We start from the raw sequence: 8028 nt of genomic DNA on the forward strand, positions 1-8028 counted from the left end.
GAACAAGCAGTGCCTTAACTTTATGCATGACTGCATTCCAAACACTCATGTTCACCAATTAAGTAATATCGCAATTCAAAAGTGAATTGCTAGAAATTATTACTTACCAAATGTTGACAATGCAGAATTATGTAATGCACATTTCTGCCAAGGATCTACAAACTGCCCAGTGACCACCCTACCATAACAGCTAAAAAAAATAAAGATGCCCCTGTTGTAGCTTTCCTGATATATAATGAAGAAAATACATCATCCAGCACATTTAGCAGCCCCAAAGTCTATTATTGGTTTTACCAACAACAGCACTTACTATCAATCACAGCAAAGAGAAGACAACCTGGTCATGAAGTGGTCCAGAGTTCTTGCACATGTATAGTCTACATTTTGCAGGAACTGCAGAAATCAAACAGGATTTCTTTTCCATTTCATCTGGAGTTCTTAAAGCACGTTTATACAATTTCAATGTATAAACTTCCACATTGAGGGGGAAAAAAATGTACACATCGTAATACTCATTGTGAAGACGACCTTTGTGTGTGGCTACATGAAGCTGAAACATGTTGAAATTCTATTATGAAGGATAGGTCTGAACCATTTTTCCTCAGAACACTGTGCTGGGTTCCCTTCTTCTTTTAGCTTGTCCATTCCTCACCATCAGCTACTTTAAAAATTCTTTATCCAAAAATAAACCTTTAAACACAAATCAATTAGCCAGTGATCTTCATGAAATGTTACCAAAAATCCATGATATAAACACCTATATCCAACATCAAAAAGGTTGCTTGGTTGGCAGATCATTTATGTATAATTATCATATTTATAGCATTATACACTGCATTCCTGACCACTATTTTGGAAATGGAACCATTGTCTACCTCGTATGAGATTGAGTCAATGCTAATTATAAGTAATCAATCCAACTTCTTGATTTTACATTTAAAGCTTAAAAAAAAAACAGAATTCAAACATTGTTAACAACTCTACGTGTGCGAAAGAGGCATTTTATCAGTAAGAAGGTTTATAAAGATGGTGGAGATCATCCATCCTCTAGCCTGTATAAGTGACCATGTAATTTTTGTGACTAGTTTATGCTGCAGCCTCACCACCACCCATAATCCCGTCCCCAGGCTGTGATTGAAGTGGACTTTCTTAAATGTTAAAACCTTTGAATGTCAAGGGCAAATAGTAGCAGATTTCCTTTTATTGGTAATTGTTGTTAACTGTCACTTGTGTGGTGATTGTGTTATTCACTGATTATCAGCCCACACAATGTTTCCTAGGCTTTGCTGCATTAAGGCATAGGCCTCACTGACCTCACTGTCAGAGAAGGAGTGCATGCGCAGGTTACATTTCAGAACAGAGAATAAGACTTGTGTCACACAATCCCAGATGATCTGCCTGCATATCTAGAAAAATGTAATTTACTAACCTAATAACAAGGAGGCCTAGACGAATGATCTGGATACACAAATTCAAATTTGCTATCAGCGGCTCAGGATTTCAAATTCAGTTCATTAAATAATAAACTGGCATAAAAATCTAGTCTCAGTGGAAATTTCCTAGTCATTTCAAAAACTAATTAATTCATTGGTGTCCTTTATGTTGAATGTATGACAGACCCACAGCAACATGGTAATCAAAACTACTAAAGTGAAACAGGAGAGTCTTCAGATGCTGTGATTGTAAAAACACAGCAAAATGCTGGAGGAACTCAGCCAGTCTTGCAGTGTCCATAGGAGATAGATATATTGCTGACATTTTGGGCCTAAGCAGTTCTTCAAGGAATAAGTAAAGAATAAGCAAAAAACAGGACATCTCAGAATAGAGACAGTGCTGGCTGGGGGAGGAGACCAGACTGACAAAAAGGTATTAATTGGATAAGATAAGGGGAGGTGAAAATTTTGCCTGAGTGGGTAGAGAGATGGAGCTGGGGAAAGGCAACTGAGGAAGAAGTTGGGGGAGGGGGGTTTTTAACAAAAGCCAGAGAAGTCAATGTTAATACCATCTGGTTGGAAAGTGCCCAGATGAAAGATGAGATGTTGTTCCTCCAATTTGCGGATGATCTCAGTCTGGCAGAGCTCGAGACCATGGACAGACATGTCAGCAAGGGAATGGAATGGGGAATTGAAATGGGAGATCCACGCTGTTGCAGCAAACAGAGCCGAGGTGCTCAACAAAGTAACCTCAGTGTCTCCAATTTAGAGGAGACCTCCAAACTACTCTACTGGTTGATAGAAGAATCCATGCCTTTGATGGATGACCACAACAAAAAGACTGCCTTCTTGACAAGGCTAACAATTTGTTCAGTTACATGATCCACTTTGCCAAAACAAAAAACAGACCATATATGAAATATTCGCAACCATCTTATCCAAACATCCTGTGCATAATACATCTTGGCTTTCTCCTTTGGTTCCCAAGGTCACAAAAAGTCCATCTTTAACCAATTTAATTCACTATGCCCAACATCAAGAAACAAGATCTGATAATTCACTGGTTGGAATATAGGCCACCCAATGTTATCTCTATCTAAATTGTCTGCTCAGTGATACAGTATTTAAGAACTAGCCTGTACAATGCTGATTCACATAGTATCTTGGTCTAAATACTCACAGGTTTGTATTTGAAAAACAAGACTACCTCTCACGTTGCACTCTGCTATGTCATGAGTTGGTGTGGACCACTATCCTCCATTGGTATTCCCTCAGCTATTAAATGATGATCCAATTTCTGTTGATAACCAACAATGAGCATCGAGTTTGGTTCCATAGAGAAATTACTGAACTGGGGGCAGTTATGTTATGCTCTCTTCTTCTTTGAACAAAGGAGAAGAGAAAGCAGGTTCTACACATTTAACAAAAGATGACAATCAAGACTGAATGATCAAGATTGTCCATCAGGAAGGACCAGCTGCTGCTCGTCCCCACCCAATGACATGTACTCATCCAGGCAGTTAGGTCCAGTCCTGAGCTCAATATCTCAATGCTTATCCATCCCTCCCAACACCAGACCTCGCTGGCAGCCATTATGTATTTCCTCACTGACTTATTCCACATTCATGCATGTGGCAATGAGATCACCAACTGCTCAATGATGGAGGAGGCGGAGCTGAGAATCCTAGTGCAGCAGCAAGGAAGACAGGGGCAGGGGCTTGCATCTGGTTCCCAGCACGGTTATGTATTTCTTTATTTAATGCTATAATTACCTCTTTTGGCACACATTCCACTCATTCTCACTTGCCCTGCCCAAAATTGTGGCTTCAAACAAGGGCATAAAGTGTATGGGGATGCCACCATCTGCAGGTGTCCCTCCAAGAGATGCAACAAAAGATTAAAATATATCACCAATTCTTTATCATTGCTAAATCCAACTACTAGAACTTCCTAACAACATTGCAGGATTATCTTTATTGTACGTACTGCCTCAGATAGGATGTCATAGTACTACTACTACCACCTTCTTGTGTACTCAGTCCCTGGTTGTACTCCCTATACATTAATCATTGTATAACCAAACACCACTCCAACTTCCTCCAAATTTTCCAATAACATCACAGTAGTTGGACAAGTATCAAATAATGATGAGACAGAATACAGGATGGAGAATGAAAATCTCATGGCATGGTACCAAAATACGTAACAACCTCTCTCTCAAAGTCAAAAAGATGAAGGAAATGATCATAACTTTCAGGAGAAGGGGCAAAGATCAAACCCCAGTCCACATCAATGGCGCTGGAAAGGTAAGTAACCAGCTGTAATGTTTTCAACAGAATAAGAATCAGAGAAATTGTGTTCACAATTAAAATGTATATTCATGGAATTTCTATGTAAAACACACAAATGCTGCTTTGCGTACCAGAAGGACAGTTTAGTTAAAATGAGCAAGAATTCAGAAGATCAGAACTAGAAGAGAAAGAAATACAAATAAATTGAATTTTTAGGAATTATGAACTAATAACACTGCTTAATAGAGAAGTTAAATTCATTATTTTGTCAACAAAGGTAAATTCCTTAGTTTCTAAAAGGACATTGCCTAAGAAGTTTTAAAAAAAAACTAAAATGAGGTCCTTACAACATTAAATCCTTCAAAACAAGTGCCTTCACTTCAACTAGCTTCAAAGACCTTGTTCTCGATTTCTAAATACCCCTAAAAATACCTTTAAAAAGTACTGAGGAAGTTATACATTATGAAAACGTGTCAATATTCTAGGCTGCTTTAGAACATGGTATATCACTAACAAATTACTACCAATGAATGTGTAGATCATTGCCCTTGACTCACATGGCATGTAATATATTTTCAATTCAGGTGTATTTAACTTTTAAACTTGATCAGAGAAGATGCATAGATAATGTCATGCCTAGCCATAGCATTTAAGGACAAGGAATCACAGTCTCAAAATAAGGGCTGGCCATTCAGGAATGAATCAAGAAGCAATGTCTTCAAAGAGGATGCTGAATCTTGGCAATTGTTAAGATGAATGTGGAGACTCAATCACCAAGTATATAGACAAAGGAATAAATGCATTTTTTGGATGTGAGCGATGCAAACTGAAAAGGAAAACAAAGCTGAAGCAAAATTTAAAAATCGTGATCTTATTTTTTTTATGAGCTCATCAATTTTATCCACTTTGCTGTTAACTTCCACCCAGATCTCAAATTAACTCAGTGTCTCTAGACATTCTCCCCTTTCTCAATCCCTCTGACTCCATCTTTGGAGACAAACTTCCTACAGACATTTTCTACAAACCCACCAACTCCCACAATTACCTCAACAATAGCTCTTCACTCCCTGTCCCCTCTAAGGATTATATTTCATTCGCTCAATTCTTCCATTACTGTCGTATGATGAGGACTTCCATTCCAGATCATCCAACATATCCTCCTCCTTCAAAAATGTGCCTTTCCCTTTACCACCATCAACTCACTCCTTACAGACATCACCTCCATTTTCTGCACATCTGCCCTGGCCCCCTCTGCCCCAAGACACAAGGACAAGATTCCCCTCATCTTCACCCACTACGCCACCAGCCAATGTATTATCCTCTGAAATTTCAGTCACCTACCATGTGATCCATCACCAGACGCATCTTTCCCTCTCCTCCACTCCCTCCATGACTCCCTTGTCCACTCATCCCTTCCCACTAATTACCCCCTTGGTATCTATCCTGTAACTGCAGAAAGTGCTACAGTTGCTCCCACACCGTCTCCCTCACCACCAATCAGGACCCCAAATAGTCCTTCAAAGTGAAGTAACACATCATTCGTGAATGTGATGGGATCATTTATTGCATCTGGTGTTCCTGTTGTGGCCTTCTCTACAGTGAAGAGACTGGATGCAGACTGAGAGATCATTTCATTGAGCACCTTTCCTCGGTCCGCAACAATGGCAGGGATGTCCCAGTGGCCAACCTTTTCAATTCTGTACCTCACTCCTGTGCTGACATGTCTATCCGTGGCTTTCAGCAGTGCCAAACCCGAGGTCACCCACAAATTGGAGGAGCAACATCTGGGCACTTTCCAACCACATAGCATTAACATAGACTTCTCTGGTTCCTGCTAAGCCCACTCCCCAGTCTCCCTCTCATCCTTCCACCTCCTTTCTCCCCCCATCCTTCCCTTTCCAGAAAGATGTCCTCTCCCACTATCATTTCTTTTATCTCTTACACCCTCACCACTTTTGATGTATTACTTGTGGGCCTGTGCTCCTTCCCCTGCTCTTGCTCCCACCATTTTATTCAGGCGCCTAACTACCTTTTGCTCACTCCTTGATTAAAGGTTCAGGCCTGAAACGTTGGTTATGTATCTTTATCTCTGTGCGTAAAAAACACTACATGACAGGCTGAGTTTCTTTAACATTCCTGTATAAAATTAGGATTGTGACTGCCATCACTAGTATGTTTTCACAAACCCAACTATTGCATAGCAGCTAAAGGAAGGCAAGCAAAGGTCTCCGAAAATGCAGCATCACACATTTGGATTGTTTAATGAAAATCTTTTAATCACTTACAGTTTCCTGGTAAACCCATCAATATTTCACAAAATGTTTGAGAATGACTGCTGCATTGGCTCAACAATTCATCCATCTCTCATTCTAAGCAGTAATCAGGCTATTGGGATTAAATCAACTGAATGCAAACAGGCCCAGAAAATATCTAATCCATTCTACATAGTCTTGTGCAAGAGTGCAAGAAAAAAATTATACGTTGAGGAGTATAGAGCATACCATCGCTAATCTTCTTATTCACTCTTTTGACAAAAGGCAGACAGAGATCATGGACCTGGGATAAGGAACTGTTGCTCTTGGACACTAAAAGGGATCTTCCTAAAGAGTTTAAAGCAGAAAAAGGTCAGCAATGCTTAGAATCGGATGGGTCACAAAAACAAACTGGTATACCAATAAAATGGAGAGTGGAACCAAAGAGTGAAAAATGGAAAAAGTAAACATTTAGAGCTACATTATACCTCCCAATACCATCAAACTCCTAAAAACAGTGCAAGACATTCAAACATCAAGTTCCGAACACTCATGGAAAAACTTGTAAACTGAACTCCACTGCAGCCAACCTTTTCAAAATACCATGTCCTTGTGCCCTTCTTCCTTGGACTGACATCAATTCTTTATATCATCTCACTACATTGCTCATAAATACTATATATTCCCTCAAGTTGTGCTTGCCCACTGCCAGTGATCTGGGATTCCAGAATTATTTAGTCAATGATTCCAATCATCTCTATTACATCACAGAAGCAAGCCATTCAAACCTTCTCTCTTTACCTTCCTTCATCTTAATTCACTTTAACATCCCCATCAATTCTCCTTTGATTGTATTTATCATTTCTGCTAAGAAATCATTTACAGCAGCTAATTAATCTATCAGCATGTAGCGCCTCAACGGAGGCTTGATTGAACCAGCTCGGGAGGTTCCAAGTGTCGTCATGATGTCACAATGCAATGACGTCATTTGGAACGCACAGGGTTTTAAAAAGCTGCATATGACTGTTGGAGTAAATGACTTTTACTGATTCGACTCGACTATGTCCGTGTGGTGCGCTGTTAGACAAAATCAGGCACACACAAGTTGAAAACTGTCTTCTGGAGGGGTAAATGTCCACGTCAGCTGCAGGCTCATTTGTGGCTGACAAGTCCGATGCGGGACAGGCAGACACAGTTGCAGCGGTTGCAGGGGAAAATTGGTTGGTTGGGGTTGGGTGTTGGGTTTTTCCTCCTTTGTCTTTTGTCAGTGAGGTGGGCTCTGCGGTCTTCTTCAAAGGAGGTTGCTGCCCGCCAAACTGTGAGGCGCCAAGATGCACGGTTTGAGGCGATATCAGCCCACTGGCGGTGGTCAATGTGGCAGGCACCAAGAGATTTCTTTAGGCAGTCCTTGTACCTCTTCTTTGGTGCACCTCTGACACGATGGCCAGTGGAGAGCTCGCCATATAACACGATCTTGGGAAGGCGATGGTCCTCCAATCTGGAGACGTGACCTACCCAGCGCAGTTGGATCTTCAACAGCGTGGATTCGATGCTGTCGGCCTCTGCCATCTCGAGTACTTCGATGTTGGAGATGAAGTTGCTCCAATGAATGTTGAGGATGGAGCGGAGACAACGCTGGTGGAAGCGTTCTAGGAGCCGTAGGTGATGCCGGTAGAGGACCCATGATTCGGAGCCGAACAGGAGTGTGGGTATGACAACGGCTCTGTATACACTTATCTTTGTGAGGTTTTTCAGTTGGTTGTTTTTCCAGACTCTTTTGTGTAGTCTTCCAAAGGCACTATTTGCCTTGGCGAGTCTGTTGTCTATCTCATTGTCAATCCTTGCATCTGATGAAATGGTGCAGCCGAGATAGGTAAACTGGTTGACCGTTTTGAGTTTTGTGTGCTCGATGGAGATGTGGGGGGCCTGGTAGTCATGGTGGGTAGCTGGCTGATGGAGGACCTCAGTTTTCTTCAGGCTGACTTCCAGGCCAAACATTTTGGCAGTTTCCGCAAAACAGGACGTTAAGCGCTGAAGAGCTGGCTCTGAATG

At 41.1% G+C, this 8028-nt stretch overlaps 1 protein-coding gene across 5 annotated transcripts in view; it reads right to left on the reverse strand.

Moving 5' to 3' along the window:
* dagla (diacylglycerol lipase, alpha) overlaps nt 1-6861 on the reverse strand; it is a 203050-nt gene extending 196189 nt beyond the window's left edge. For 4 of the 5 annotated variants that reach the window (XM_069899074.1, XM_069899082.1, XM_069899049.1 and 1 more), the window contains exon 1: nt 6567-6669. The gene's annotated coding sequence lies outside the window, so the exon portion shown is untranslated. Of the gene's footprint in view, nt 1-6566; nt 6670-6777 lie in introns of those variants that run through there. The other variant, XM_069899054.1, reaches the window with a different exon arrangement.
* Nucleotides 6862-8028: the final 1167 nt, after the last annotated feature.

This window comes from Narcine bancroftii, chromosome 1 (assembly GCF_036971445.1).
Source record: "Narcine bancroftii isolate sNarBan1 chromosome 1, sNarBan1.hap1, whole genome shotgun sequence".
In the NCBI taxonomy this organism is placed as follows: domain Eukaryota; kingdom Metazoa; phylum Chordata; class Chondrichthyes; order Torpediniformes; family Narcinidae; genus Narcine; species Narcine bancroftii.